This window comes from Sceloporus undulatus, chromosome 1, assembly GCF_019175285.1.
Source record: "Sceloporus undulatus isolate JIND9_A2432 ecotype Alabama chromosome 1, SceUnd_v1.1, whole genome shotgun sequence".
Classification (NCBI taxonomy): Eukaryota; Metazoa; Chordata; class Lepidosauria; order Squamata; family Phrynosomatidae; genus Sceloporus; species Sceloporus undulatus.
The window spans coordinates 38,897,129-38,922,652 of NC_056522.1; the positions used below are offsets into that span (position 1 = coordinate 38,897,129).

Consider the following 25,524-nt stretch of genomic DNA (forward strand, 5'->3'; position numbering starts at 1 on the left):
TATTATTATTATTATTATTATTATTATTATTATTATTATTATTATTATTATATCCTGCCTTCCTCCCAGCATAGATACTCAAGGTGACTTGTATGTTAATACTGAAGAAGCACTGGTTGTGTTGGTCTCATGCAACAGAAACAGAGAGGGCTACTAGGGAAAAACTGGCTATATATCATCTCCAGCATCAAAAGTAGTGTGTATCCTTTGTATCCATGCTGGGAACATGAGATGGAAGGTGCAGTTGTACTGCTGGTAGGCTTCCCATAGGTAACTGACTGGCTACTGTGTGAACAGAATGATGGACTAGACAGGCATTTGGTTTTGATCCAGGCTGGCTCTTCTCATGTTCTTACTATACATATGAAAGTCATCAACAATGATGTGTGTGAATACTACACCGAAGAGAAAAAATAAAATCACTATGGAAGAATAATTAGGCAAAAAGCCTTTCAAGAATTGTATGGCTTTAGTTCTGCTCCGAGGCTAAATGGGAGAGATTTCTCGGACACTTTTTCTATCAGTTAATGCCTTTTCCTCGACTTCTACTGCTTTCTACATACTACTATTAATGAATGCTGTAATTAATAAACTGTACTATATTTCATCCCTCTACTTCTATTCTCAGCTAAGCACATTCCTCAAGTCAACATTTGGTGGGGGGGGAGTTGATCACTGCTGACTTACAGCAGCTCTGTGAATTCCTTTTAATTTAAACCACTTCTACCACCACTCAACTTATTACTTTATAATTACTGGACAGCTCTCACATATATTATGATCTCTGGCTAGAATGAGGAGTTATTAGGGTACTAAAACATGGCCTTCTTTCCATTATTCACCAGCCCCCTTCTCCTGACACAAGATTTTTATTAGCTATGATTTAAATATTAAATATTTCTCTCATGCATTCCAGTTAGAAAATCTGATACAAGTGCTTGCTGCCTTTGCATCAAATTTCCCTTCTTTTTCCTAAGTAAAAGCTGTTATAAGTGATCCAGGGTTAAGCTATTTTGGAGATATGGTTCAGTGCTTTGGACACCTCCTTCAAAGTTCAAAAGGAAACTTGGAGTTGATTGCCAACTCCACCTACATGAAAGCAACCAGTAGATACTAATTATAAGTTCACCATATCTTTTGACACATAAGGGACACATATCAGGAACAAACATGACTCACTAATGGATGCTAATAAGGTAACTTCTGCCTTTAACAGGCAGCAGTTGGATGTAGGGTCATTCTTATTTTTTATTTTTTCAAAAAGTTCAAGTCGATGCACATGGTCTCTTTCTCCCCCTGCCATTTCAACAGTACACCTGGGAGGTATGCAAACCTGAGAGAGAGAGTGTCTGGGCAAAGTTCACTTAGGTCCAAAATACACAGCAGAAATAATCCAGTTTGAGACCGCTTTACCTGCCCTGGCTCAGTGCTAGGGAATTCTGGGGACTGTAGTTCTGTGAGGCATTGGGCCTTCTCTATCAGACAGCCCTGGTGCTGCCACAATAAACTACAGTTCCCAGGATTCCCTAGATAGGGCAGTTAAATCAGTCTCAAACTGCATTCTTTCTGCAGTGTGGGTGCAGCCTCAGTGAGCATCATGACTAAGTAAGGTCTTAAACCTAAGTAAAGGTCTATCAGTCCTAGCTGGATACTCAAAACACTGCATCACACTGGTTCTCATAGGAGATCATAAGTCATGAGTAACAAGGTCTAGCTGGAACACACTGATGTGGTCACATAACTCCTGCACTTGGAGCTCCTGAGCACCGGGGCAGGCAGATGATGAAAACAACCACTGTTGAACTATTTAAATACAACGCTTGTCAATTCAACTGTTTCACTTGTAAGCTGGAGGAGTGCCCTTCCACAAATCCCATGTGGCAGGGTGATTGTGGTAAGACGTCATTTTAAAACAGTGAATCCCAAATTTTGGTCTTCTAGATGTTTTTTTTTTTTTTTTTACTTCAGCTCCCAGAAATCCTGATTGTTGGCCAAGCTGGCTTGGTCTTCTGCGAGCTGAAGCCCAAAACAGATGGAAGACCATAGTCTGGGAACCATTGTTTTAAAGGGGAAACATCTACTGCTAGCAGTTCAGAAAATCTGTGACAATCCACCCCCAAGGATTTTTAATAATAATAATAATAAATAATAAATTGTTTATTTATAGACCGCTTTTCCTACAGCATATAAAATAGGTACAATAGAATAAAAAGGTACATTAAGACAATTTCACAAACATTAATACAAGTTACAGTCCAATATCAATTATCTAAAAAACATACAATGTGTGTGTTTACATTGGTTTCAGCTACAATCTTGTTGGCATTCAATAAGTGAATTTGTTAGCAGAGGGAACAAAACTCAAAACAAATCCCTGTAAGAAAGCTGTTGCTTCCTAATTACTACTTAGTTCACTGCACGTGTGTGTGTGTGTGTGTGTGTGTGTGTGTGTGTGTGTGTGGCATCATAGTTCAGACTTAATTCCCTCTTCTCTGTACCTGATTTTCTGCAGCTCTTTTATGCCAGCCTGAAATATTCACAACCTTCTATAAATTCAATTGTCAGCTGGTGATTTTTATTCTAGACCTCACTTCAATCTAAAATTAGAGGCACTAAAATTCACATTAACTCTAAGAGGAATGTAGTGAATAGGACTTTATTTCAAAAGAACACCTTTTTGTCAGAAAGAGCTATTCTCAAGATGATGGCTTTATCAGCATTCAAAGTCCAATTCCACATTGTGCTGTTAATACAGTTTTTTTTTAGGTCACAGAAGATTAATAAAAATCTAAATGTAGTTAACGTTTACAGTGAGAAATAATGTGTGTCATATCTAAGTGTACAATATTTATTTTAAAGCTATAATGGGATTGTTGTTGTTGTTTTCTTTATTGTTATTTTTAATTCAATTGTCTGATGCTTCTAATTATCCTTTCAGATGCATCTTCTAACGGCCAAGCCCAAGCAGTAGACAGAAAGGTGGATATATTATGGATAAGGTGCATGAATCTTGCCATTTTAACTCTTCTCATTTGAACACTGCACCTCACCTAAATAATGTACCCCTTCTAGTAAAAACAAATGACTCAGTTATGCTCAATTTTCACAGATATAAAGACATAGGGGATGCTCACTTAAATGTTTTCCATGTTTCTATAAATGAGATTTTTTAAAATTGCAAATGACTAATATTCCACACATTTTCCTTTCCTTTACTCTTACATCATACAAACCACATCATACAAATGGTACGGATGATTTCCTACTTAAAACAGCGAATCAAATGCATGGAATGCAATTAAGAACGAAAGGTTATGCTGAGAGGTTTATGCTTTAGGTGACCCATTAGAGCAGGGGTAGGCAACCCTTTTGAGCCGGGGGCCGGGTTGCTGTCCCTCAGACAACTGGGGGGCCGAAGCCAATAAATAAATAAATAAATAATCTTTTTTAAAAAATTAAATAAATAAATAAACCAGGACAAATGTAGGACAAAATTTTCAAATGGAGGGCACTTTTAAAATAAAAAATGGAGGACACGCGAAAAAATTTGCTGATTTTTTTAAAAATGCATGTTTCTGAGGCTTCTATAGACAATTGCCCCACCATGCCCCTCGTGCAAGACGCTAAAGGCCCCGGCGGCAATCGGCGGCAGGACCGGGCTAGGGCCGGTCCCAAGGCCTCGTCGGGCTGCATCCGGCCCGCGGGCCGCAGGTTGCCTACCCCTGCATTAGAGGTATCAACAAACCAAAAAACATCCTTCCCGAAGAGGGTTTGATGGATAAGTAGACACAAGAAACCAGTGTTTGTACTGATGTAGGCTATAAACAGAGACCAATGTGTGATAAAATGCATTTGACCAAGTTTCTAAAACCAAACAAAATACTGCTTACTCTGTTATACTCTAAATAGCAAACAAAACAAGCTTTGTTGTTGCTTTCAAATTCTTTATTTCTACCAAATTCTGAGTATTTTTCAAGTCAAGATCCACCTATAGTAAGAAAGCTTTAATATATTTTAGTCTGGATAGCTATTTTTAGGACTAAGAATAAATTTAAAACAAAATTTCACATTTAGCACTGTTCTAGCTAATTTTAACAAATTATTGTAAGCATTATAGAAAATACACACAAAAATTGTAAAGGATATGGACATACTGAAAAGGATATGCCCAAAACTAACTAAAGAAAAGTTGAGAAATTCAGGATCTTATTGACAATTCAAAAAATTAACAAATCACCTGGTCAGGATGGAATTACCAATCCCCACCCACACTTCCATCCCAATTTCATAAATGAAAAATTGTTGATTTAACAAAATTACTTTTTCAACACCAACCATGCTGGACAGAGCAGGGAGCGTCTCCTAATGATCACGTTACAGATTCTTACTATAACAAAAGAGCATGCTGGAGCTTAGGTCCAAAGCACATTGCAGAAATAATCCATTTTGAGACTGCTTTAACTGCCCTGGCTCAATGCTAGGGAATTCTGGGAACTGTAGTTTTGTGAGACATTTAGCATTAACTGTCAGCCATCTGGTTGAGCAGATGAACAGGAAAGAGTGGTGCACGCCTGCTCCGGCTGCAAGCAGATTGGGACCGCACTGACCACACAGCCCACTCCCAAAGTGGACCACAGCCACAAGACCCAACTTATACCACCAGAAGTTGGGTTATCCCAGATGCTTTTTGCTCCAGTCCAAATGACCAGAACATAGCTTCAGGGTGGCTTCAGGCCAAATTGGATGCATGTGTCATTTCAATGCCATGCCTCCAAAGCAGCTGAAAGCTGTTTCTTCTGGCTTGTCTGTTCCCAGCTATAGTTACTCTGGCGCATTACAGACGGCCCAGAAGGGGCAGTCTCGCGCTGCTGCTGATTGCTGCATCCGGGAACCGCAGCATCCAAACCGCATGGTTCCCAGACGCAGCAAAGGAGCATGAAAATCGCACTCCTTCCTGGTCCCTGGAAGAGATGCCACGAGGCACTAGTCGCGCACTCGCGACGTACTTCCGGCGTGTGACGTGCAGATGCAGAACGTCCGCTATGTCAAAATGGCGGCGCCCATCTGTATGCGGCGCTGCCATTTTGACGTAGTCATTACGCACAAGGGACAAAGCGCGTCAGGAAGCACCGCCCCTCACACGTAATGACAGCGCAATGACGGCACCTCATGGGCCTGTCTGTAACATGCCTAAGTTACTAGATATATTCATTGCACATCCTTTTTCTTATTGCCCCCAAGGAGGCCAACATTTTTTTTTTTAAAAAAAGGCTTACAACTGAATAAACACAACAGATTTGTGGCATATAGCCCACAACCAGTTCAGAGACTACAACCACTAGAAAAGGCATTTTTGGATGTGCAGACTGCAGCTGTTCACAGCCATGGTAATAGGGAAGTATGTAAAATTAATTACATTTTGATGTATCTTCATATACAGCAATAATTCCTAAAATCAGAACTATTTGGGAAATATGGAATAAAGTCAGAGGTATTATCCTGACAGAAAAATTAACACACATGACTAGAGCAATGCAAAACAAAGACAAAATCAATGATTGTGAACGCTTGGTTCCTCTTTATACAATATATAAATGGGCATAAACAAGATAGTGGGTGACCAAAGATGCACACATTATCAGGACAAATATTTTCTGAAAGTTGGGTTAAATATTACAGTTGCCATTTGTTCATGTAATCCAGGTAATAATTTTGGTTCATTATTTCGTGAGCCTACAGACTCTTGTAGAATAGAAAATATTTTTTGGAAATGTCTTCCAATCTATATGAGTAGTTCTTTAGGAGAGAAAATTGTCTCACATGGAAGCAGGGTAACCCTTGCACAATGAGTTTGAACTCTGTTCCACCTATAGTAGGAAAGCTATTTGACATAATGGAATCAGTATGTGTTTTTTATTAATACATTTATCTGGATTTTCAATTATGTCAGTGAATTGTAATAATTTCTCAGTTCTGCAATTTTTTTAATAGAAAGTTTCTACAATCAATCAGGCCAGGTAAGCGATAAAATATCTTAGCCTAAAACCCTGATGAGATGTTATTAGTTTCTGTATCCAGCCTTAGAGAAGACAGACTAGTAGTCTGTCTCAGCACTGAAGAAAACTTTCTATGTTGTAGCTGGAGTTAGATAACTTGAAAGCATCCTCGGATCCATTCCTATCCAAAGACACAACTGCTGGAACAGCTTCTCTTTGAGTTTGTAAGGCATGCTATACAATATGAAGAAAATAAAATTTACATGCCATAAACATTTTGAAATTCTTAATAAACACTACTAAAATTATTTTCTCACTCTGAAAGCTATGATGAATAGCCACTAGTCACTACAAAGCTAGGACCAAAAGTACCCTTTGACCAAATCACTTTTGAAATTAATTGGACTTGTATGCAAGAGAACAAAGCTCAGCAGATGCATAATGTCATTTATTTCAATCAGGCTCTCGTGGAATACTAGCACTATTAAGAATAGTGTCTAACATTCTTAATTTTATTATATGACAGTTAAATTGCACTGAAATTCCTTAAATCCATGAAACATGTTCAACACTGCATTTCTTCTAGTTAAGACTAATTTACTGCATCTGCAATGAAAAATTACTGAGCTGAAATAACAGACAGATTTCCTGATCTCCAAATGCTGTTGTATTACTGCTCCTAGAATCTCAGACCATCAGTCACCATGACTGCAGCTTCTTAGAAGATGATGTCCAACACAATCTGAGGACCAAAATTTGGATACTACTGTACTACACCTTAAGCAACAGCAGTCACTTCATATATGTTCATCATGTCCCAGTTTCATAACACACTGGGTAAAATAGACTGGATCTACATTTAGTTCTATTTAGAGCAGATCAATTGAAATTAATGAGACTTAAGTTGATAATGGCTAGTTTTTTTATATTAATTTCAAAGGATCTGCTCTAAACATCTGTGGACACAAGCCAATAGGTGGGATCCACATTAAGAACTGCATGAACTCCTTCTATTCATAGAAGGCATTAGAACCACTGGAGATGCCTTTCCGGAGAAAGGAAAGGCAAACTTCACCAATTCCTCCTTAGCCCAGTGGTACCTCTCAGGCTACTCTAAGGGATTCCTCACCTTCTTCCTTCAGTGCAAGCAAATAAACTTTGGAAAGCTCTAATATGGTTCCATGTTTTGTTGTTAAACTAATTTATATACAACTTTATCTGCATGTATGTGCCTTCAAGTCACCTGTCAACTTATGGTGACACCATGAATTTCATAGGGTTTTCTTAGGCAAAGAATACTCAGAGATGGTTTGCCAATTGCTTTCTTTGAAACATAGCCCATAGCACCTAGTATTCACTAATGTTCTCCCATCCAAGTACTAACCAAGGCTTACCCTGCTTATCTTCAAAGATTAGACAGGATCTGGTGTATTTAGGGTATTTAGGACAAATTTACTTGAAAGTTAATTTCCTCTAAATGAACCCAATTTGCTTCCAAGTTATCATTTTTAGGAGCATTTAGTGTAAATTATTGCCTATTGCATATGTATGCCTATTGTTTTTACTCTTTTCCATGGCTAACAAAAATGATAATTTACAGTTTCATAGGCCAAAAACTCCAACTCTAAGGCGACTATAATGTACAGGTTGCTCCTTCTTTATCCTAAATGCTTGGGACCAGAAGTGTTTTGGATTTTGGATTTTTTATTCATATTTTGAGATACCTGCATATACATAATGAGATATCTTGAGATGGGGCCCAAATCCAAATGCCCCTATATCTTTTTTCATTCAAAGAGCCAATGGTTACTTTTACATTGCTCCACTATCTGGAGAAAAAAAAATATTTGTGAGGAAGGAAACCCAAAAGATACCTGACTCACCTCGAGTCTCTCGCCTCACCAGCTCTTGTTACAGAGTTGAGTTACAATTTCAGCTGAGCTATTTTACAATGAACACTTTTTTTCTGCTTCAGCTAATTGCACTCTAGCAAAGTGGCAAAATGTGAATCACTTAGCAGGAAAATGGGCACCAGCTGCTATTGTCAGAGAATGGCAATGCCGAAGAAAAGGAAAGCGACTGAATGAAGTGTCATGTCAGAAATCAACGGTGCAACGTGTGATTTGAGAAAACATGACTACTTTACAGAGACAGGGTGTCATTATGGCATCACTGTAATACGATGCTTTGACAACTGCTGTGTCTAACATATCATCATTGCATTAAGGTGCACTAGCTTAGTTGGGAAAGGAATAAAAAGACACCCCCCCTCTTTTTAATAAGAAATATCTTAAGGAGTGCCTGGTTAACCTAATGGATAAGACCATTAGTAGCAAAATAATCACAATGAATCCTAAACCAAAGAAACTGCTTCCAAACGTATATTTTATTACTTAGTATTTTCTTTAATAAAGAACAGAGTAGAGATTAAGGGAACATATTAATTATGAAAATATAGATTTTTCTTGGTTCATTTGCTAAATAAACTTTTATTTTTTTAAAAAACTATTTTACTTTTGATCCTTTTAATTCCCTTCAAACCTCCCTTTTTACTGAATGTTAGGAGATGAAAAGTATCACAGCCATGCCCATGTTGCTGGTAACAGACAATGAAGAAGAGAGATGTGCCAATGAAAAGGTGAATGACAGCAGAAAGGGTTGGAAAAAACATCCTTCTCTTCACCTTTTCTCTTTCTGTCGTTAATGCAATATACTAACTTAATGGGAGGGAAATTTCAAAGTGCTGCCTAGATCAAAAGGGAGTAGTAGTCTGCACATAGGGGCTATCTCAAATTCATTCATGAATCCATCCCTCAAGTATAGAAAATAAATTTAAAAAGGATTCTGGAAATTAAGAACTGAGACTATACTGCAGTCTATATGAATTAAATCAGAAGTGTTAAATGCACAAAGACATAATTTATCTTCAGTTAGTTTACTTGGGCCTATTCCAATTCATAGTAAGCATCACTTGTTTATGGCTCTAAATATTATACATAGGCAACTGATAAATCAATAAAACTGTTAAATGCATAATAATACTACATAATTACATATGGAATGTTTTGCATAATTAACTGACTGAAGTGTTCATTGATATAATGGCTATTTAGGCAGTATGGCACAACTTATAAATCTATAAAGCACACACATTTTATGAATTAAGATTATAGAAGCCTCTTGTTCTAATCATCTAAATTGGGCTTTGGCATTATATGACAGAGTGAAAGAGAGAGAGAGAGAGAGAGAGAATGTATGTGCCTTTCTCTCCTGCCAAGTCAAAATCAATTCTTATGGCATTACTCTATAACTAACGTGATATTTCACTGATAATTACCATTACCCTGATGACTTTTAAGTAATGTAATAATTGAAAAAATACACTTGGATTAAACAAACTACTGCTATTTAATCAATATTATTGAGACAAACTAAGTGTTTTAACAAGTCTGTATATATACACTAATGCAGCTTTAATTAAATGTGTCCTTAGACATGCACTGTCTCTGCATTAGGCAGAGCTGATGGATCTTTAAAGGCCATGACATGATGCTAAATTTTGCTTGCAAGGTCAAAATTAGCAGTTGTGGTAGGCAGCAGAAGTTAAATGTTCTTATGCCACACAAATCATGCTTTGTTCAACAAAACAAAACAAGATTACATGGCTTTGTAACTGGTTGCTGTGAGGGGAGAATGTTGAAAGTAAAGCATCTTCTGTGTATTTCTGCTGCACATTTCCTGTGTAATTCAAATAAAAGCATCAAAGGAAAATAAAAATGTGATTTTTATGTTTTTAAATTTAAATTTATTTCTTTCACACACATATAGACACAGACAGATGCCTCAGACTAAAGGAAGCCATCTTAAGCTTTTTAAGATGGAAGGAAAGAACTCATTTGTACAAGTCATACCTCAAAATATGCCAAGACTGATAGAGGCCATGGGAAAAAGACCTAGATGATCTACCATAGTAGATCATAAACTGAATACATCCAGCATTGTCATGCATATGCATTATTGGGCAGCATTAACAAAAGTATAGAAAGTAATAACTCTGTTTTAGTCAGGCTGTAGTTGGAATACTGCCCCAGTTCAAGGCGTCACACTTTAAGGAAGACATTGACAAGGTAAGAGTGCATTCAGAGAGAAGCAACCAAGACAGTGAAGTTCCTATAAAGTAAGTACTATGAGGAACCGTTGAAAGATCTAGTATGTTTAGTTTGGAGAGTAATAAGGTGAAACATGACAGCTCTTTTCAAATAGGCAATCATGCAGAAAATGGCCCCCGAAATTAATATTAAAAAGTAAATTTGAGATGCAGTAGCTATTTTTTTGTGGGGAGGGGTGATATTTCACAGTATGTTTTTAGTCAAATCAACAATCACTCACATCTGGTTACATCTCTCAGCTAAACCTACCTCATAGGACTATCATGAAGATCAAGTGGGGAAGAGGACAATGGTGTATTCTATACTGAGCTCACAGAAGGAAAGTATGGATATAATTAGTAATGAAAACACAGACAAAAGATAATTCAGATTCACAGGAACCAACCCTGTAGTCTTTTTTCCAATATTCCTTTCAGTTATCTCACTGTCTTCCAGTCCTTCCCTTGTAACCAACTTTTCAAGCACAAATTGGCATTATATAAGCAACCTTTCAGCAAGGTTTCTGCTCATAAATAGGGAGAAAAGGACATGTTAAGACAGAGGATGGTGGGTTTCCATACTGGTTGGCTGGGGTTTGAGCAAGGAAAACCGAGATGGACCAATATGTTTCAGACTTTTCCTGGAATCAAGAAGATGACCAAATTCCAGGCAAGGCCCAGTGTTCATTTTTCCTTCCTATTGTTTAGCTTCCTTACACCAATGACCTTCCAGTTATAAAGCAAGGGCAACATTTGCCCATTTGCCTATAAAGCAAGGGGTAGTTAACTGTTTCTACTAAAAGGAACATGTGAGAGGAAACCAAACTTCCCATGCCCACATTTTACAATGCTGTACATTTTGAGCCGTGTTCTGTTTTCAGGGCTGTAGAAAAACAAGTTAACACTCATTCCCTCCTAGCATGTTCCTTTTAATACAAAATCTGAACCACCTTATAGAAAAATAAAGAATATTCACAATTTTTGTCAAAACCAGAAAAAATCAACAACAGCAAGATCCATTTGCTCCTCCACCAGGTGAAAAGGTTAGGGTTTCTCCCCTTTTTATGTTTGAACGTGACATGTTTTATACAAAATAGATTTTTTTCATTAGCAAAATCTTTTGTGCCCTTTCCCCCCAAAAGGCACTGAAAATTCAAAAGACCATTGAAAATGCAAAAGATCATTGGGGAAAAACACACATGTTCAAATCATAATCTCCGCCAGTGGGGAGAAAACTTTGAAATTTTAAATTTGTGCATGCAAGAATCAAATAAGTGATATTTACATACCAGCAGTCTACTGTTTCATAGCAAAATAGGCAAGCCATTGTTTAATAAAGTTGAACACATCTAGGTAATAACATCACAACTGGGCTACAGGAAGCTTAGTAGTTGATGGTACATGATGCCGTATGGCAATTTTCCTCACCTCACCCCCATTAATCTAGTAGGTGGATTGGTCAATTTCCACAGCCAGCAGTTTAGTTCAATACTTCTGTATCCCTTGATGTTTCATGGCAAATTCATGAAAGCCGTAAGCAATAAAGTTGTGGCCTTTTGCAACTCAACTTGGTGCCTGTCTCCTATCCTATTGCCTCTCTTTCCCTGAAAGCACAAGAATTCATCTAGTAAATCATACACACACAAACCAGGAGCAAGCATGAACGATAAGGAATCTTATAAGCAAAGCCGTATTGTGATTTATTTATTTTTTTAAAGCTGACTGAAATAGCGGAACATCAGTACTGCATTCAGTCAAGAAAACAAAATAAAGATACTACAAAAATAACGGAAGATTTGTTCCGGAACGTAACAGGCTTTTCAAATAAGGATTATATTGAAGTGATTACAACATCAAAAGCAGTTACTTGTGCCAGTCACAAATCTGGTGCTATGGATCATGAGTGCCTATTTGTCTGTCATTTTCAAAAGGAGTAAGAGAAAGGAAATAAAAGAAATGGAAAAATAGAGGCAGGAATTTCTAAACAGACACAGAGGGGAAGTTTTAATTGTTTATCCCTTTTTAAAAGTTGTTATAAAAGTTTCATTGGAACTAACTGGACACTGATCATCTCAATTATTCTGATTTAATTATAGCTTCAGTCCTCCTCAGAAGTATCACCTATGTGTTGGTAAGGTACCAAGCCTAGCAGACAATACCTTTTTTTCCAGGTAATTCAGTAGGAAAAAGCAGCATTCAAAAATGTCACTATAAAAATCCTTTGAAAGAACAAAATTAGCAACATTTTCTAAAGAAAATATTTAAGTGTGGGGAATGATGGATAAAAGATGCCTCCCCTAGCTGATCCTGATTTCTATCCCAATCCTTTTGCCCCATTTCACCATTCTGGAAACGAAAAAGAGGAAGGGAGGGAGAACAGCACTTGGCAAGTTGTGAAATGACGTTTGCCTGCAATCAACGTTTAAGTGAATGTTTGTCCCAGTGTGTTACACCATGCTGTCAGCTAGCAGCAGGGAGCCGTTGAGTTGTTACTACATTTGATTTGACTGCCACTAGGAAGCTTTATTTCCACCAACTGTTAGTTGCCAGCTCTAAGGATCTTGTCTTCACTTCTTGAAAGAAGGTTTCCACCCTCCCCAATCCTGTGTCATTTTTGCTCCCCGATTTCTCCCTAGCTTGGGGAAAGTTTGCCATTCAGTCAGCCAGCCCCAGTGAAAACTTGTTATATTAAATGCAATAAGTGAACTATATTAAACATACTAGAAGACTGAATTTGAAATCTGTCTTTCTGAGGAATGATAGGGGAGATCCATTTACATGAACAAACAGATTGTCTGAAATTACATTCCAGCCTCTAAAAGGGGGGGGGACTGGGGACATTACAAAGAATTCTATGATAGTTTGGGTAATTTATTACGCTCTTTTAAGAAATGGCAAAAGCAAAGAGGGATACTTTTAAAAGCTTTTTTGTTTGTTTTAAAACAGCAATACTTTAAACTTTAGCAGTTGTTAGCAATTTCCCCCCATACACAACATCAATTTTGATAATTAAGAACTAATTAGAATGGATCTGACAACAACTTCTAACAGTGAAAAGAGTCTTTAGAAAAATGATAGCATATGTGTCAGTGTGAACAACGAGGGGAAAAAAGAACTCCTATGAGATAGCCCAAGAATGCCGGTTGAAATGGGAAAGTAATTAACACTAAAGAGCTATAACTGTAATTAAAGAAAATTTCATTAAAGGGAGACAGGTGATCTTGCTTTCCCAAATATGACAAGGTGCTGTATAAAAATATAATAGAAGTCGGTTTCAGTGAGTGGAGCGGGAAAGCCATGTCTTTAACCAGATCAAATTCTCAAAATTGGCTGTCAAGACGGGATTGTTGTGATTTATACCCGTCTATCAAGTGCATGAAAGAGAAAGACAGAGAGAAAAAGAGGCAAGCTGCTGTCGCTTCCATTCGCAAAGCACCTTTAATTTCCACTGCACCATCTGTTACAAAATCTAATTCATATTCCCACCCTAATCTGATTTAGTTCTATAATACTAATTCTTCCACTACCCTTATGAACGTGGCTCTCAAGGAAAAGGGTTTTGGTTCTGGGTTGGTAAGAAATTGAATATTATATAGTTAAGGTTCTGGTGACTTAAGTGAAGCATGCTCTCCATTAAAATGCACTCCTGGTAAAGGGATTTGTTTCCAGTCAATGCAGAGATATGGAATTTCTCGCATTTGGGAAGGGGAGGAGGGGGAAAAAGAAGAGAGCGAAAACCAAAAGGGAATAAAAATGGTGATAGGAAAGTAGGCTGGGGACATGAAAGCAGAGGTTGTCATAAAATACAATTGTTGTCAACTTTAGTCACTTTCAGTACTAGCTATAAAATCACTTTGTCATGGTCTCATACAGAAAGCTTGAAATTGTATTTTTGTTAAGGGAACCGAAATGAGTCTAGGGTATAATATTCAACAAGAGAGTGGAGAGAGAAAAAATAATTTGTTTCAAAAAGTGTAAAGTGCAAACTGATCCAAAACAGCTGTGTGGAAGAGAAGGTTTTTCTTAATTACTAATTGCAAATAATATAAAATCAGCACACAGTATATAATTAATATGAAATATTGTGCCTAAGCATTGCTTACAGATTCTTTGATAATTTCAATACAGTTTTCAGCCAGATAATTTTGTCTTCAGACTGCTTTTACCAAGAAGAAGAAAAAGCTTCCTTTAAATAACTGAAATATTGTTTTGTATTTCTTGCAATAGTTGAGAAATGAAATCTTTCCCCTTTGTCTGCATCTCACCCCTATACGCACATACAGAACAGCCAGTGGCACAAACAGATTTGGCCAACACAGAGAGTAATGTGTGAGCAATGTGTAGTTGTGAATAGCCTGAAGGTTTATGTATTTTTAGGAGGGTAAACACCTCTGCAGACAAATGGGTGAGAGAAAGCACCAACAGAAAAAGATGCAGTTTGAGAATGATCAGTAATATGTACACTGTAAATTGAAAAGGGGGAAAATTAAAATACATAAGAAAATATTTAAGACCATAAAATACTTTAGATATTTAAACATATAGCCTGAATCTGCATGGCAGAAATAATACAGTTTGACATCACTTTAACTGCTATGGCTCAATGATATGGATTCTGGGGACTGCAGTTTGTTGTGGCATCAGAGCTCTCTATCAAAGAAGGCCAAATGTCTCACAAAACTATAAATCCCAGAATTCCATAACACTGAGCCATGGCAGTTAAAGTGATGTCATACTGGATTATTTCTGCAGCATGTATGCAGCCTAAGTATGCTTAAACACTTTAGAGAAACCATATCATCCATAACATAAAAGTTGCAAGTGCAGTAATAAATATAAACATAAACAACATAAATATGCTCCATTAATATTTATCTACATAGAATGTAAGGGATTTCCTTTTGATCACACTAAGGATTTCTAAAGTGTTTATTTTTACTGAAAGTGCTGGATGAAAAGAATAAGAAAAATGAAGCCAATGGAAACTAGCCGAGTCCAACTTTCTGCTGTTTCAGTGCTTAGAACTGAGGTTAAGGGTTCTACCAATAATACAGAAGCACAAGTGACCAAATATAATCTTCAATGTCACCAAACTGAAAATTATTTATGGTCTCAGTATAAGCTACTGTATTACCTGGTTGGCTAACTTTTATCCAGATTCTAACGATGACTCCTGGTGTCCATTTGGACAATTAGCTGACCTAGATCCCATGCATCCTTCCTTCGTTGCTTGCTTCCTAAGAGTAAGCTTCTAGCTGTCTGGAACTGAAGACATGAGGCAACATATACATCTCTACTGATTTTTGAGAAATAAGCCTGCTACTGTTTCTCAGTGTTTATCCAATGAGTAAAATCCAACTGTTTTATAGGGATTTAAATTGTAGTGTGACCCTATCCAATTCCACAGCTAAACACTGCCATTTGGGGGGTGGGGGGGTGCCTATGCTGATAGGAAGAGAATTTATGTCTGTTTTTGCAGTACTAAATGAAAACAACGCAAAAATAAAGCAATGAAGTCCACATACAGAAAGAATAAATGGCAAAGGGAATAGAGTAAAGTACCTGTACCATGTAGGATAAAATGGCATAATTGCACATAAAATACTGTTTAAGCTTTAATGGGCTCTGTTGTTTTTGTTTCAACAGAACTGACATGGTAATATTATTAACCTCTGCTAAACTTCCATAAAAATACAAGTTCTGTTTTTTGCTTCCATTGGCTTCTTTGGAGCAGAGTACAACTTGGAGAAAAGGAGTGGCTAGGAAAAGGCAAGAGAAGAAGACAGACTGATGCTTATTGAGCAAGATAGGTGTCTGTTGTTGATTTTAGGCACCTGAAAATAGATTTTAAATAATTAAGAAAAATAATTAATGCATTAAAATATGTATTTCCCACTCTTCAGCCAAGGACCTCAAGGTAGCATGTGCCAATGAGATCTGTAAGGAGAGGGCATTTCGTAACAGGCTGTTACAGCAGAAAAGGCCCTTTTCCATTGCCCTCAGTGGTGTGACACATAGGAGGGCCACTCCAGTAGGTCTTTGGGCAGCAGGATCCCAAACTAAATATTTATCACCAGCAACTTTTCAGACCAAAAGCATATTGGAAGCCAGTGTAATCCCTTTAAAACCAGTTTTATATATATATTTGATGTATAATGATCTGGTCAGAAGTGTAGCTGCTACATTTCAAACTATGTTATATACTCATATACAGTCTAAAAAATGTTAATCAAAAATTTGATCCAAAAAAACCCTGAGTCGATTTATCCATGGGTCAATGTAAGTACAGTACTTTAACTCTTATATAAAAAGGAACCATCCTCTGGTGAAAAGCAAAAGTTTAATCTGTCCTGGAAGCACTGACCACCACTATGCACATCCATCCAGCTTCCAGTATGAGCACAACAGTTATGCCTGTTGGAATTTTGTAAGGTTTTTGGCATTATTTTTCTTTGCTTCATCATTTAGATCCTTTGTTACATCCTCCTATGTTTTACACTTGACCTATCCATGGGCCATATAAAAATCCATAATTTTACCCCCCCCCAAACCTGCCCTTGGCTTATATATGAGGTTGACGTATAGTCAAGTATATAGTGTAGTTTGTAGTTGCTATCAAGGGTTGCTGCTTATAGAATACGTTACTGTAGTCCAAATGAAACTTACCCATACATGGAGTACTATGGCCAAGTTAACCCTACTGAGAAAACGTTGTAGCTAGAGGCATCATCAAAGCTGTCTCAGTCTATCTAAGCTCACTTGGGCCAGGATCGATTCGAATCCACCTGTGGTTCCCACTGGGATTAATCAATTTATTTGAGAATAAATCGATTCATCCCAAAAAACACCCCTTCAACCCAGCGTCTTTTTAGAGCAGGTTAAATGGGGGGAAAACCATGGCTCCCCTTTCCGAACTGCTTCAGCGATTCAGATTAGGTGGTAACGATGGTGGTTTAAACCGGATCATTTCAAATCATGATCCGGTTTAAGCCATAGTGGGAATAACCCCAAAGTCATTTTGGAAAGACTGACTGACTCCACATTTATATGTCTAGGATATATGGTATAGCCCTTGGAAATATTTATCCAAAGTTTAGTAGGTCTTACACCTAAGTAAATGTGCACAGGCAATTTTTATATTTGTATTTCTTAGGAATCCATCCACATCACCATCATAATGTAATACATAGCAGAGGTCCTGTCTGCACTGGCCAGAATACTTCCAGGGACAGCCATGTTTCAACTACCTTTAACTCCATTAATAGTTTTATCTGTACAGTGGTACCCCGGGTTACGAATTTAATTCGTTCCGCGGCGCCGTTCGTAACCCGAAAGATTTCGCAACCCGAAAAAGCCATAGCCGCTAGCGCTGGAAAGCGGCGATTTCGTGCGAAAAAGCGCCGAAAAGCACCAAAAAATTTTTCGTAAGCCGAAAAAAACGTAACCCGGAACAGTTTTTTCCTATCTAATTTTTTCGTATCCCGGAAATTTCGTAACGCGGTCATTTCGTATCCCGGGGTACCACTGTATTGCAATTTTTATTCTCATGTCTTCCTGTTATTGCAATTCGTGTTGTACACCGCTTTGATCATTGGAAAAGCGGTTAACAAATAAATATTATTATTATTATTATTATTATTATTATTATTATTATTAATAATTATTATTATTAATTGTATTTTCCACTTTTGCATGACATGAATTTTTAGCCATTTTGTAAGCAGTCCTGAGTCCCAGACAAGTGGTGGTGGTGGTGGTAGTATTGCTACTAGTAGTGGTAAATTATTGTTATTATTATTCACTATGAAGAAAAATTGAGTAGAAAAATAAAATACTTTCAGATTAACTATTGATTTAATCTGTTTCTAAAAGACAATACACTTTCTTTTCCCATGCAATGCTTCTTGGAGCCCATTGGCTCAGGAAGAAAGTTTTGCTGGCCTCTCATTGGAGAGACCAGTTGTTTCAAACAAAATGGCGCGCTTTCGCAGGCCGTTAGACAGGGAGGGGGCGGGGCTAAGCCTATTTAAGGCTCTCCCACCCTTGGCCTCCCTGTCAGTTTCAAAGAGTTGGCCCACCCTCCCACCTCGACGATTCATTCAGTGTAAGATTCATTCTGGTTGCTTTGGGGCCGGGTAGGAATTTTTGCCCTTGTTTTCCCAAGGTTTTTTTTTTTGCCTACCCTGCACTGTTGGATGGGGAATTGGACGACTGGCTTAGAGTGTGGCCATAAATAGGCCTCAGGCATAGGCGGGGGGAGATAGTTGGTTCGGTGAGCACCTCGGCACCCTCCTAAAGGGTGAAGTTGTTTTCGGCCTTTTGGAAGCTGGGGAATTGGTCTTGGAGCAGACCATCCGCCAGCTGTTCCTGTAGAAGGCTCTCCCCCCTGGGTTTGCAGTTCTCAAGAAATAAAGTTAATTAGGTTGAATTTTAATAAAGTTGTCCATTTTATAACCCAGTTCTCTGTGTCTGGTCTCGTTATTTAATGAGTGGGTCAGCAATTCCCAGTATTTGCTCTCATATTACTCTGCACTTTTCCCTGTGAATAAGGTGACAGTGTGTCCCTTGAATGGCTTTTTGTGGTATTTTCATGAACATTTAAGTTTTTGGCATAAGAAAATCAAACAAATCAGAAAACCTTAATGATAAAAAGAAACCTAAAATGATGCTGTGAGCAACCTATGTTCATAACAAAAATATCATTATCACCTCCATTATTTCTTCACTAAGAATAATATCTGACTGGAAAGCAGTGACTGGCACTGATAATGTAGATGGTTGTTATACATTGTTTTAATCTCCACATTTATCTCCACAAACTAGCTCTGGCCCAAGTCACACTGTAAGCTTTCTGTCCTTGAGCTTGAGTCTCTCTATTCCAGGTAAAGCACTCTTAACTATTGCACTGTACCAGTTCTCTCAGATCACCACCTTGATACAAATGTTATCAAAGTTGAAACACAGTGGTAGAAAAACAGTTCAACAATTGATACACTTAACTTACATATTATACAGATTTGCATAATATTTACATTTGGCTCCACAGATTTGGAGAATTGGAATACAACAACCTTGTCTTAAGACATGGTGGCACTTGAACTGTGACATAAGAAAACTGGAGAGAGGGGAATAGCAGTTCCCTAAACTTTCTTATGAGCTCAGATATTGATGACTTGCACAGGCTTTGCAGAGGCTTCTTCAAGGCATCTAGTTCACTACTGTTAGAAAAGCTGGTTCTTGGCTAACCCTGGAGAAAACACAAAGCATAATTCTTAATTGCTACCTTGCTGCATGAACACGATTGTCCAAGACCACAAACAATGCAGCAGCAACACAGTGATATTACAAAGATATGAAGTGCCAGCATGTTATAGTGGTCTGAGTGTTGGTCTAGGACTCTGGAGATCAGGGTTCGAATCCCATTCAGCCATGTAAACCCACTGGATGATCTTGGACAAGTCACACTCTCTCAGCCTCAGAGAATGGCAATGGCAAACCCCTTCTGAGGAAACTTGCTTAGAAAACCCCATGATAGGGTTGCCTTAGGGTCAGTGTAAGTTAGAAAGGACACAACAACAACAAAGGAGAGCCTATCACTGAGTTTTCTTGGCAAGATTTTTTGGGAGGGGGTTTGCTTTTGCCTTCCTCTGAGTCTGAGAGAGTGTGACTTGCCCAAGGTCACTCATTAGGTTTCCATGGTTTCATATGATAAGTATCTTGAGAGAGTCTCAAGATGTCTCTTTATTTTTAAAATAAACAAACACACACATTTCTTTTTTCTTTTAAAAATGAAGTAATATCAGAAGTTTGCATACTCTCTGAATGTGGTATTACACTTTAGCATTATCCACTCAGACACAGTACTTCCTTTATATTAATTGAGAATTTTCTCAGGAAGATTATATATTGATAAACACATGTTGTTGTTGTTGTTGTTATTGTGTGTCATCACGTCAGCTTCAGATTACAGTAACCCTAAGAATGAGAGACCTCCAAGAGCTCTGGTCATAAACAGGCCCTGCCTGGGTCTTGCAAACTCAGTGCTGTGGCTTCTGTGAGTCTATCCACCTATAAAGTGGTCTTCTCTTTTTCCCCACTGCCTTTACCAAGCATCACTGTATTTTCCAATGAGTTATTATGCCTATCATCATCATCATCATCATCATCATCATCATCATCATCATCATCATCTTTCTTACAAGACAGTTTACTACATATTTATACATACTCATGTTAGATAAAAATATTATATAAATGTGTACACCTGTGTACTACAAAAATCAGCAGTCATCTAATATGGCTATTTAATGTTAGAACTTTTTCATTTCCTGGCATATCCAAAATCTTTCCTGAAGCCAACTGGATTTTATAAGGAAGTTTTTGAGTAGGGGGAAAAAATCAGAACTATATAGTGCATCTGGGACATTAACTAGGCTGGCATACGCTTGCTGGATTCAGTAAATTGCTAGCAAATCCCATTGATTTCAGTTTAAGAATAAAATACTATACCTGAATGTTTCCAGATCTTTAAAGGGGAAAGAAAATGAATGCTCCTGAAACGTCAGAAATTGAGACTGGAGTATAATTTTGAGACTATTTATATTTCAATACTGGGAATGTAAGGGTGGTGGGCAGTGAGATTGTTAGTAGGCACAAAATTTTCTACCACTGCAGACTAGCCTTTTGTAAAATCTCAGGGCACACCCCACTAGAAAATGCATTCATTGAAATAAATGGGTAGTACTATAGGGACTGCCCATTCATTTCAGTTTTCCTTTGCCAAAGAAATGTCCTGATAGCTTTTGACCTAAATATACACAATAATGACTGAAGTTATCTTATACTTCACATATACCCAGAAAATGCAGATAATAGAATTAAGAAACTCTACTAACTTTATTCCCTCCAGCACCCAGTTTGGAAAGTGCTTTGCTGAGGGATACACCATCAAATTTAGAATTAGACCATAAATATTGTCTACCTATTATTCCACTGCCTGGCTGTATCAAACATGCCGTCAGACCTAAACTGGGATATCTTCTAAAACATCTGTCAGAGGAAAACAAATAAATGATAGCCAGATGATGATGTGTGATTGGTTGGCGCTGCATTATAGAAGGATTGCTAGTCTAAAGGTTTTTATTAAATAGGAAAGCTTAAGATTTATGTTATAGGTGATAAGGCCAAGAATGCTGTAAAAGTGAAAAAATATGGCAACAGTATGCAGTACATCACTGCTGAGATAATTATTTATATAAAAAGTTGGCATTCTTAGACTTCCAATACATAGCGGATGAAATTCATATATTCAAAGGAGACATAATAATAACCTGTCGGCTGGTGGTGATGGATATGTTTTTAATCCAAATGGCCACAATCTTCACTCTACCTGTCACAAAGGGACAGGAAAAATTGGAATTTTCCTTTCATAATTCTTAAAGTTGAAAGAGAAAAACCTAGAAGCATGATAAGTGGTTCATTCCAGTGGACAGATGGACAGGTAATACTATAAAATGAGCAGCACACAGTGCCTTTGCTAATGCTGTTTCCCTTGTTACACTCTCAAACCTTATGACAGGCAGAGCATCCCTTGCAGAGTGCAACCCTATTCTATTCAAAACAAAAGCTCCAAATTTTAAATTGACACACCAAAACAAAATCTACCTCTGAATACTAAAGTGAAATCAACTTGTAGTCAGAATGTAATTTCAGGTTTCCTTTATTGTTAGAAATGCTTGGCTTTGACAATCCTTTGAAACTTCCATTTCTAAATGCTGCTCTGCCAGACTTACAAGTAAGTTGTTTAACTGAATAACAATTCTCCCACTCAGTCTGTGCTAAAATGTAATAAATGTATTCTTTTAATGCCATTTGGGAAAGGAGAAGGTTTAGTTTTAGAAATATTTACACATACATGGCCTTGCATATGCAAGCCTTGTATATGCAGAAGAGAGGAAAATGGGCCTTATTCAAGCTCTCTCAAATGAATTTTTAATGTGGATGTTTCACCCATGTTCAGATCTGGGCTTGCTGCATCCTGCTTACACCGTGCAGGTCCAAAACCCTGATTTGAGTTCAGACAGTCTTCATGATGCTCATACCTGATTCGGGGCTTTCTCCCTTTAACCCTCACATTTTGCCGTGGGTTTTTGGCAACTTTAAAGCAATGATGGTGGCTGCTTTTTTCACCCACAGTTACCATTCATTGCCTGGTACCACTATGTGGACATGGGTCACTCTGAGGTCAAAATGAGGCTCCCAGTATTAACAATATAGCTGGGTGCCTCATTCTGACCTTGCCGGGCAATGAACAGGGATAACACAGGAAGGTAACCACCCCCGTCACCGAGTGAAGAGAGCATGCTAAGGGGACAAATTCAAGGGGACCATGGGGACAGATTACTCAGGAGGGAGCCCAGAGTATTCCGACAAGTGTAGATGAGTTTACACCCATCCGTTGCCACTTTAGAGGCAGTGATGCAAACATGAGTGACTTACCCCTAACACTTGGACCCTCTGTTGGCTTATTCCCTCCCATTCCCCCTCAGCTTTATATAGGGAAAATACTTATCACATTCAGGTGATCATGCATTGACTTAATAAACTGAGATATAAATGAGACTTTCCCCTTCACACACAGGTCCACTGTTCTTTCCTTTTTAATGAATTGAAATTGTTCATGGTTTCCTGGTTTTAATTCTGAGTCACATGGAGGGACAAAACGCTCATTCTAATCTCAGTTTAGTAAACTGAGGTCCAAAAGACACTGCAGAAATAATCCAGTTTGAGACTGCTTTAACTGTTCTGGCTCAATGCCGGGAAATTCTGGCAACTGTAGTTTTATGAGACATTTAACCTTCTCTTTCAGAGAGCTCTGGTGCCAGAATAAACTCCAGTACCCAGGATTCCTTAACACTGAGCCAGTGCTAAGTGGTCTCAAACTGGATTATTTCTGCAGTGTGTTTTGGATCTCAGTTTACTAAACTGAGATTGGAATGAGCGTTTTGTCCCTTCATGTGACCCAGAATTAAAAACAGGAAACCATGAACATGGATTATTTCTGCAGTGTGTTTTGGACCCAAGACAAGATTGTCCAAACCAGGCTATCATATACAGAGAGAACAACATGGAGGATTTTCTGATTTTAAAATTCACTTTAATTTAGCAAGAAATTACCCCTCCCTCCATATATTTTTTAAAATAAAGTTTCCTTCACTACTGTACATTACTGTGGTTTGTTTATATGCTCAGTAAAATTTATAGTAACATGAAGTTCTATTATTTTTATTCTGTTTTTATTGTATTTGTAATTTTGATGTGTGTTTTGTATATTGCACTGTTTTTATCATGCTGTTAATCGCCCTGATCTTTGGAAGGGCGGTATAAAATAAAATTTTTATTATTATTTATTATTACAAATCCATACATTTCAAGATATCTGACAATATATATATAATACTTTAAAAAGAGGACAGGCAGCTCATTCTGTCAATTAGACAATTATTTTAAGGAACTCATCTGAAACAGATTTACAGTGCAGTCTTTGGTCCTACTCAGTACTATTTTTATAATTACTCTTCTGTGAGAAAATCCTAGATATAGAATAGAGAGAGACCCAGGTTAACTTCCTGCTTTATTGTGGAATTTACCACATGACTTTTGGCATCAATTATCTCTGAGCAAATCTACTTTGCAGGGCTGTTGTAGGGATTAGTAGCAAGACAGGAACTATACAAAGTGGATGTGTAGCTTTTTGCAGTGGTAATGTCCCTTCTCTCTTGCCTAATTTTGTGCCACTATTCCTTCCTCTCCATCACCTTACTCATCTTGCACCCTCCCACTACACCTCCTACTGTCCTTTGCCTTTCCCCTGCATTGATTCACCTCACCTCTTTACAATCCCTCCTTCCTTTGCTGCTTCCAATAACTACATCTCCTACACTCCCTTCCCCTTCATGTTGTGTTGCCACATATCCCTCCCCTTGCACCCACCTGTTGCCTGTCCTATCCTACTGCTCCTCCCCTCCTGCTGACTTCACTTTGCTCCTCTGCTCTGTTTGCCTCCCTTGGAGCTGCAGTTGCACTTCCAAATCTCTCTTCCTCTCCTTGCCTTGCACTGGACAGGTAAAGACAGTGGTGCCACTATTACTGCAAGAAAAAAAAGCTGGAGAAGATTGAGACAAAGCAAGGTTTGGGAGAGAGAGAGTGGTAGCACTGGCAGTGATAGGAAAGGAGGCAAGTGGGAGAAAAGGTGGTAATGATGCAGATAGCTCTTTTACGCCCACATCAAGCATCGGGACAAAATTTCTTGGCCCTTCATAAAACATAATTCAATTTTTCACACACACTGGACTGTTCGACAGTGGAACACACTTCCTCAGAGAGTGGTGGAGTCTCCCTCCTTGGAGGTCTTTAAACAGAGGCTGGATGGCCATCTGTCAGGGATGCTTTGACTGAGAGTTCCTGCATAGAAGGGGGTTGGACTGGATGGCCCTTGTGGTCTTTTCCACCTCTATGATTCTGCACAGCCCCCTACATTACTCCAAACAAGCAGGAACTACATTCTCAAAAAGTTCCACTTTCTCAAACTGTTCCCTGCTTCTTTCATATTAGATTGTTTATTAATAAAAAACACAGATTGCCATGTTTATGGACATGAATATTTTCTTGTGCTCTCAGCAGTCACCTCACAATAATGCATTGCAATTGATCTCACAGCTGGACAAACCAGCTCCATTTCCTCAATCTTTCCCCATGTCCCTTACTAATTTTTGAAAATGAATTTGGCAATTAGAAAAAGTAAAGGATTGGCAGCGTTAGAATCACAATATGCAGAAGGGAGAAAAGTGGACCCTATTCAAGCTCTCCCAAACTAATTTTTAATATGACTCATTTCCTGCTGGAGTTCTGGAACAAATGTGTCATTTGAGGTAATACAATCATTTGGTCGCTCCCTTTGAATTTTCATTCAAAAACAGCTAAGCAAGAAAAGCAAGCCGAGAAAGCCAAATTGCCTCTTTATAAAGCCAACCTGTCCTTAATTTGCTAAGTAAGTTATTGTTTGGGCATAGTGAATGTTGATGCAGTTATGTACAAGTTTCTTATTAGAACTGCAATAGTCTTGGAATATTTGAACTCTGATGAACAAATTACTGTATTTTAAAGAAATGGTAACACAGAACACCTTCTTTTTCAAGCTGTGCCTTGCAACAATACAGATGTAAGTCTTGCATCTCAGGAAATATTCTGTTACAAGACGCTAACTGTAACAATCTTCTTATCAAAATACCTTGAAGCATCTTACATAATGAAATCTATAGCAGATATCTCGACAGCCTTCTTTACTCATCTCCTCAACTCCAGTCAATGTTATCCTCCTTT

At 38.0% G+C, this 25,524-nt stretch overlaps 1 protein-coding gene across 12 annotated transcripts in view; it reads right to left on the reverse strand.

Moving 5' to 3' along the window:
* Positions 1 to 25,524, reverse strand: part of ESRRG (estrogen related receptor gamma) — a 612,697-nt gene that overhangs the window by 190,975 nt on the left and 396,198 nt on the right. The window lies entirely within an intron of this gene.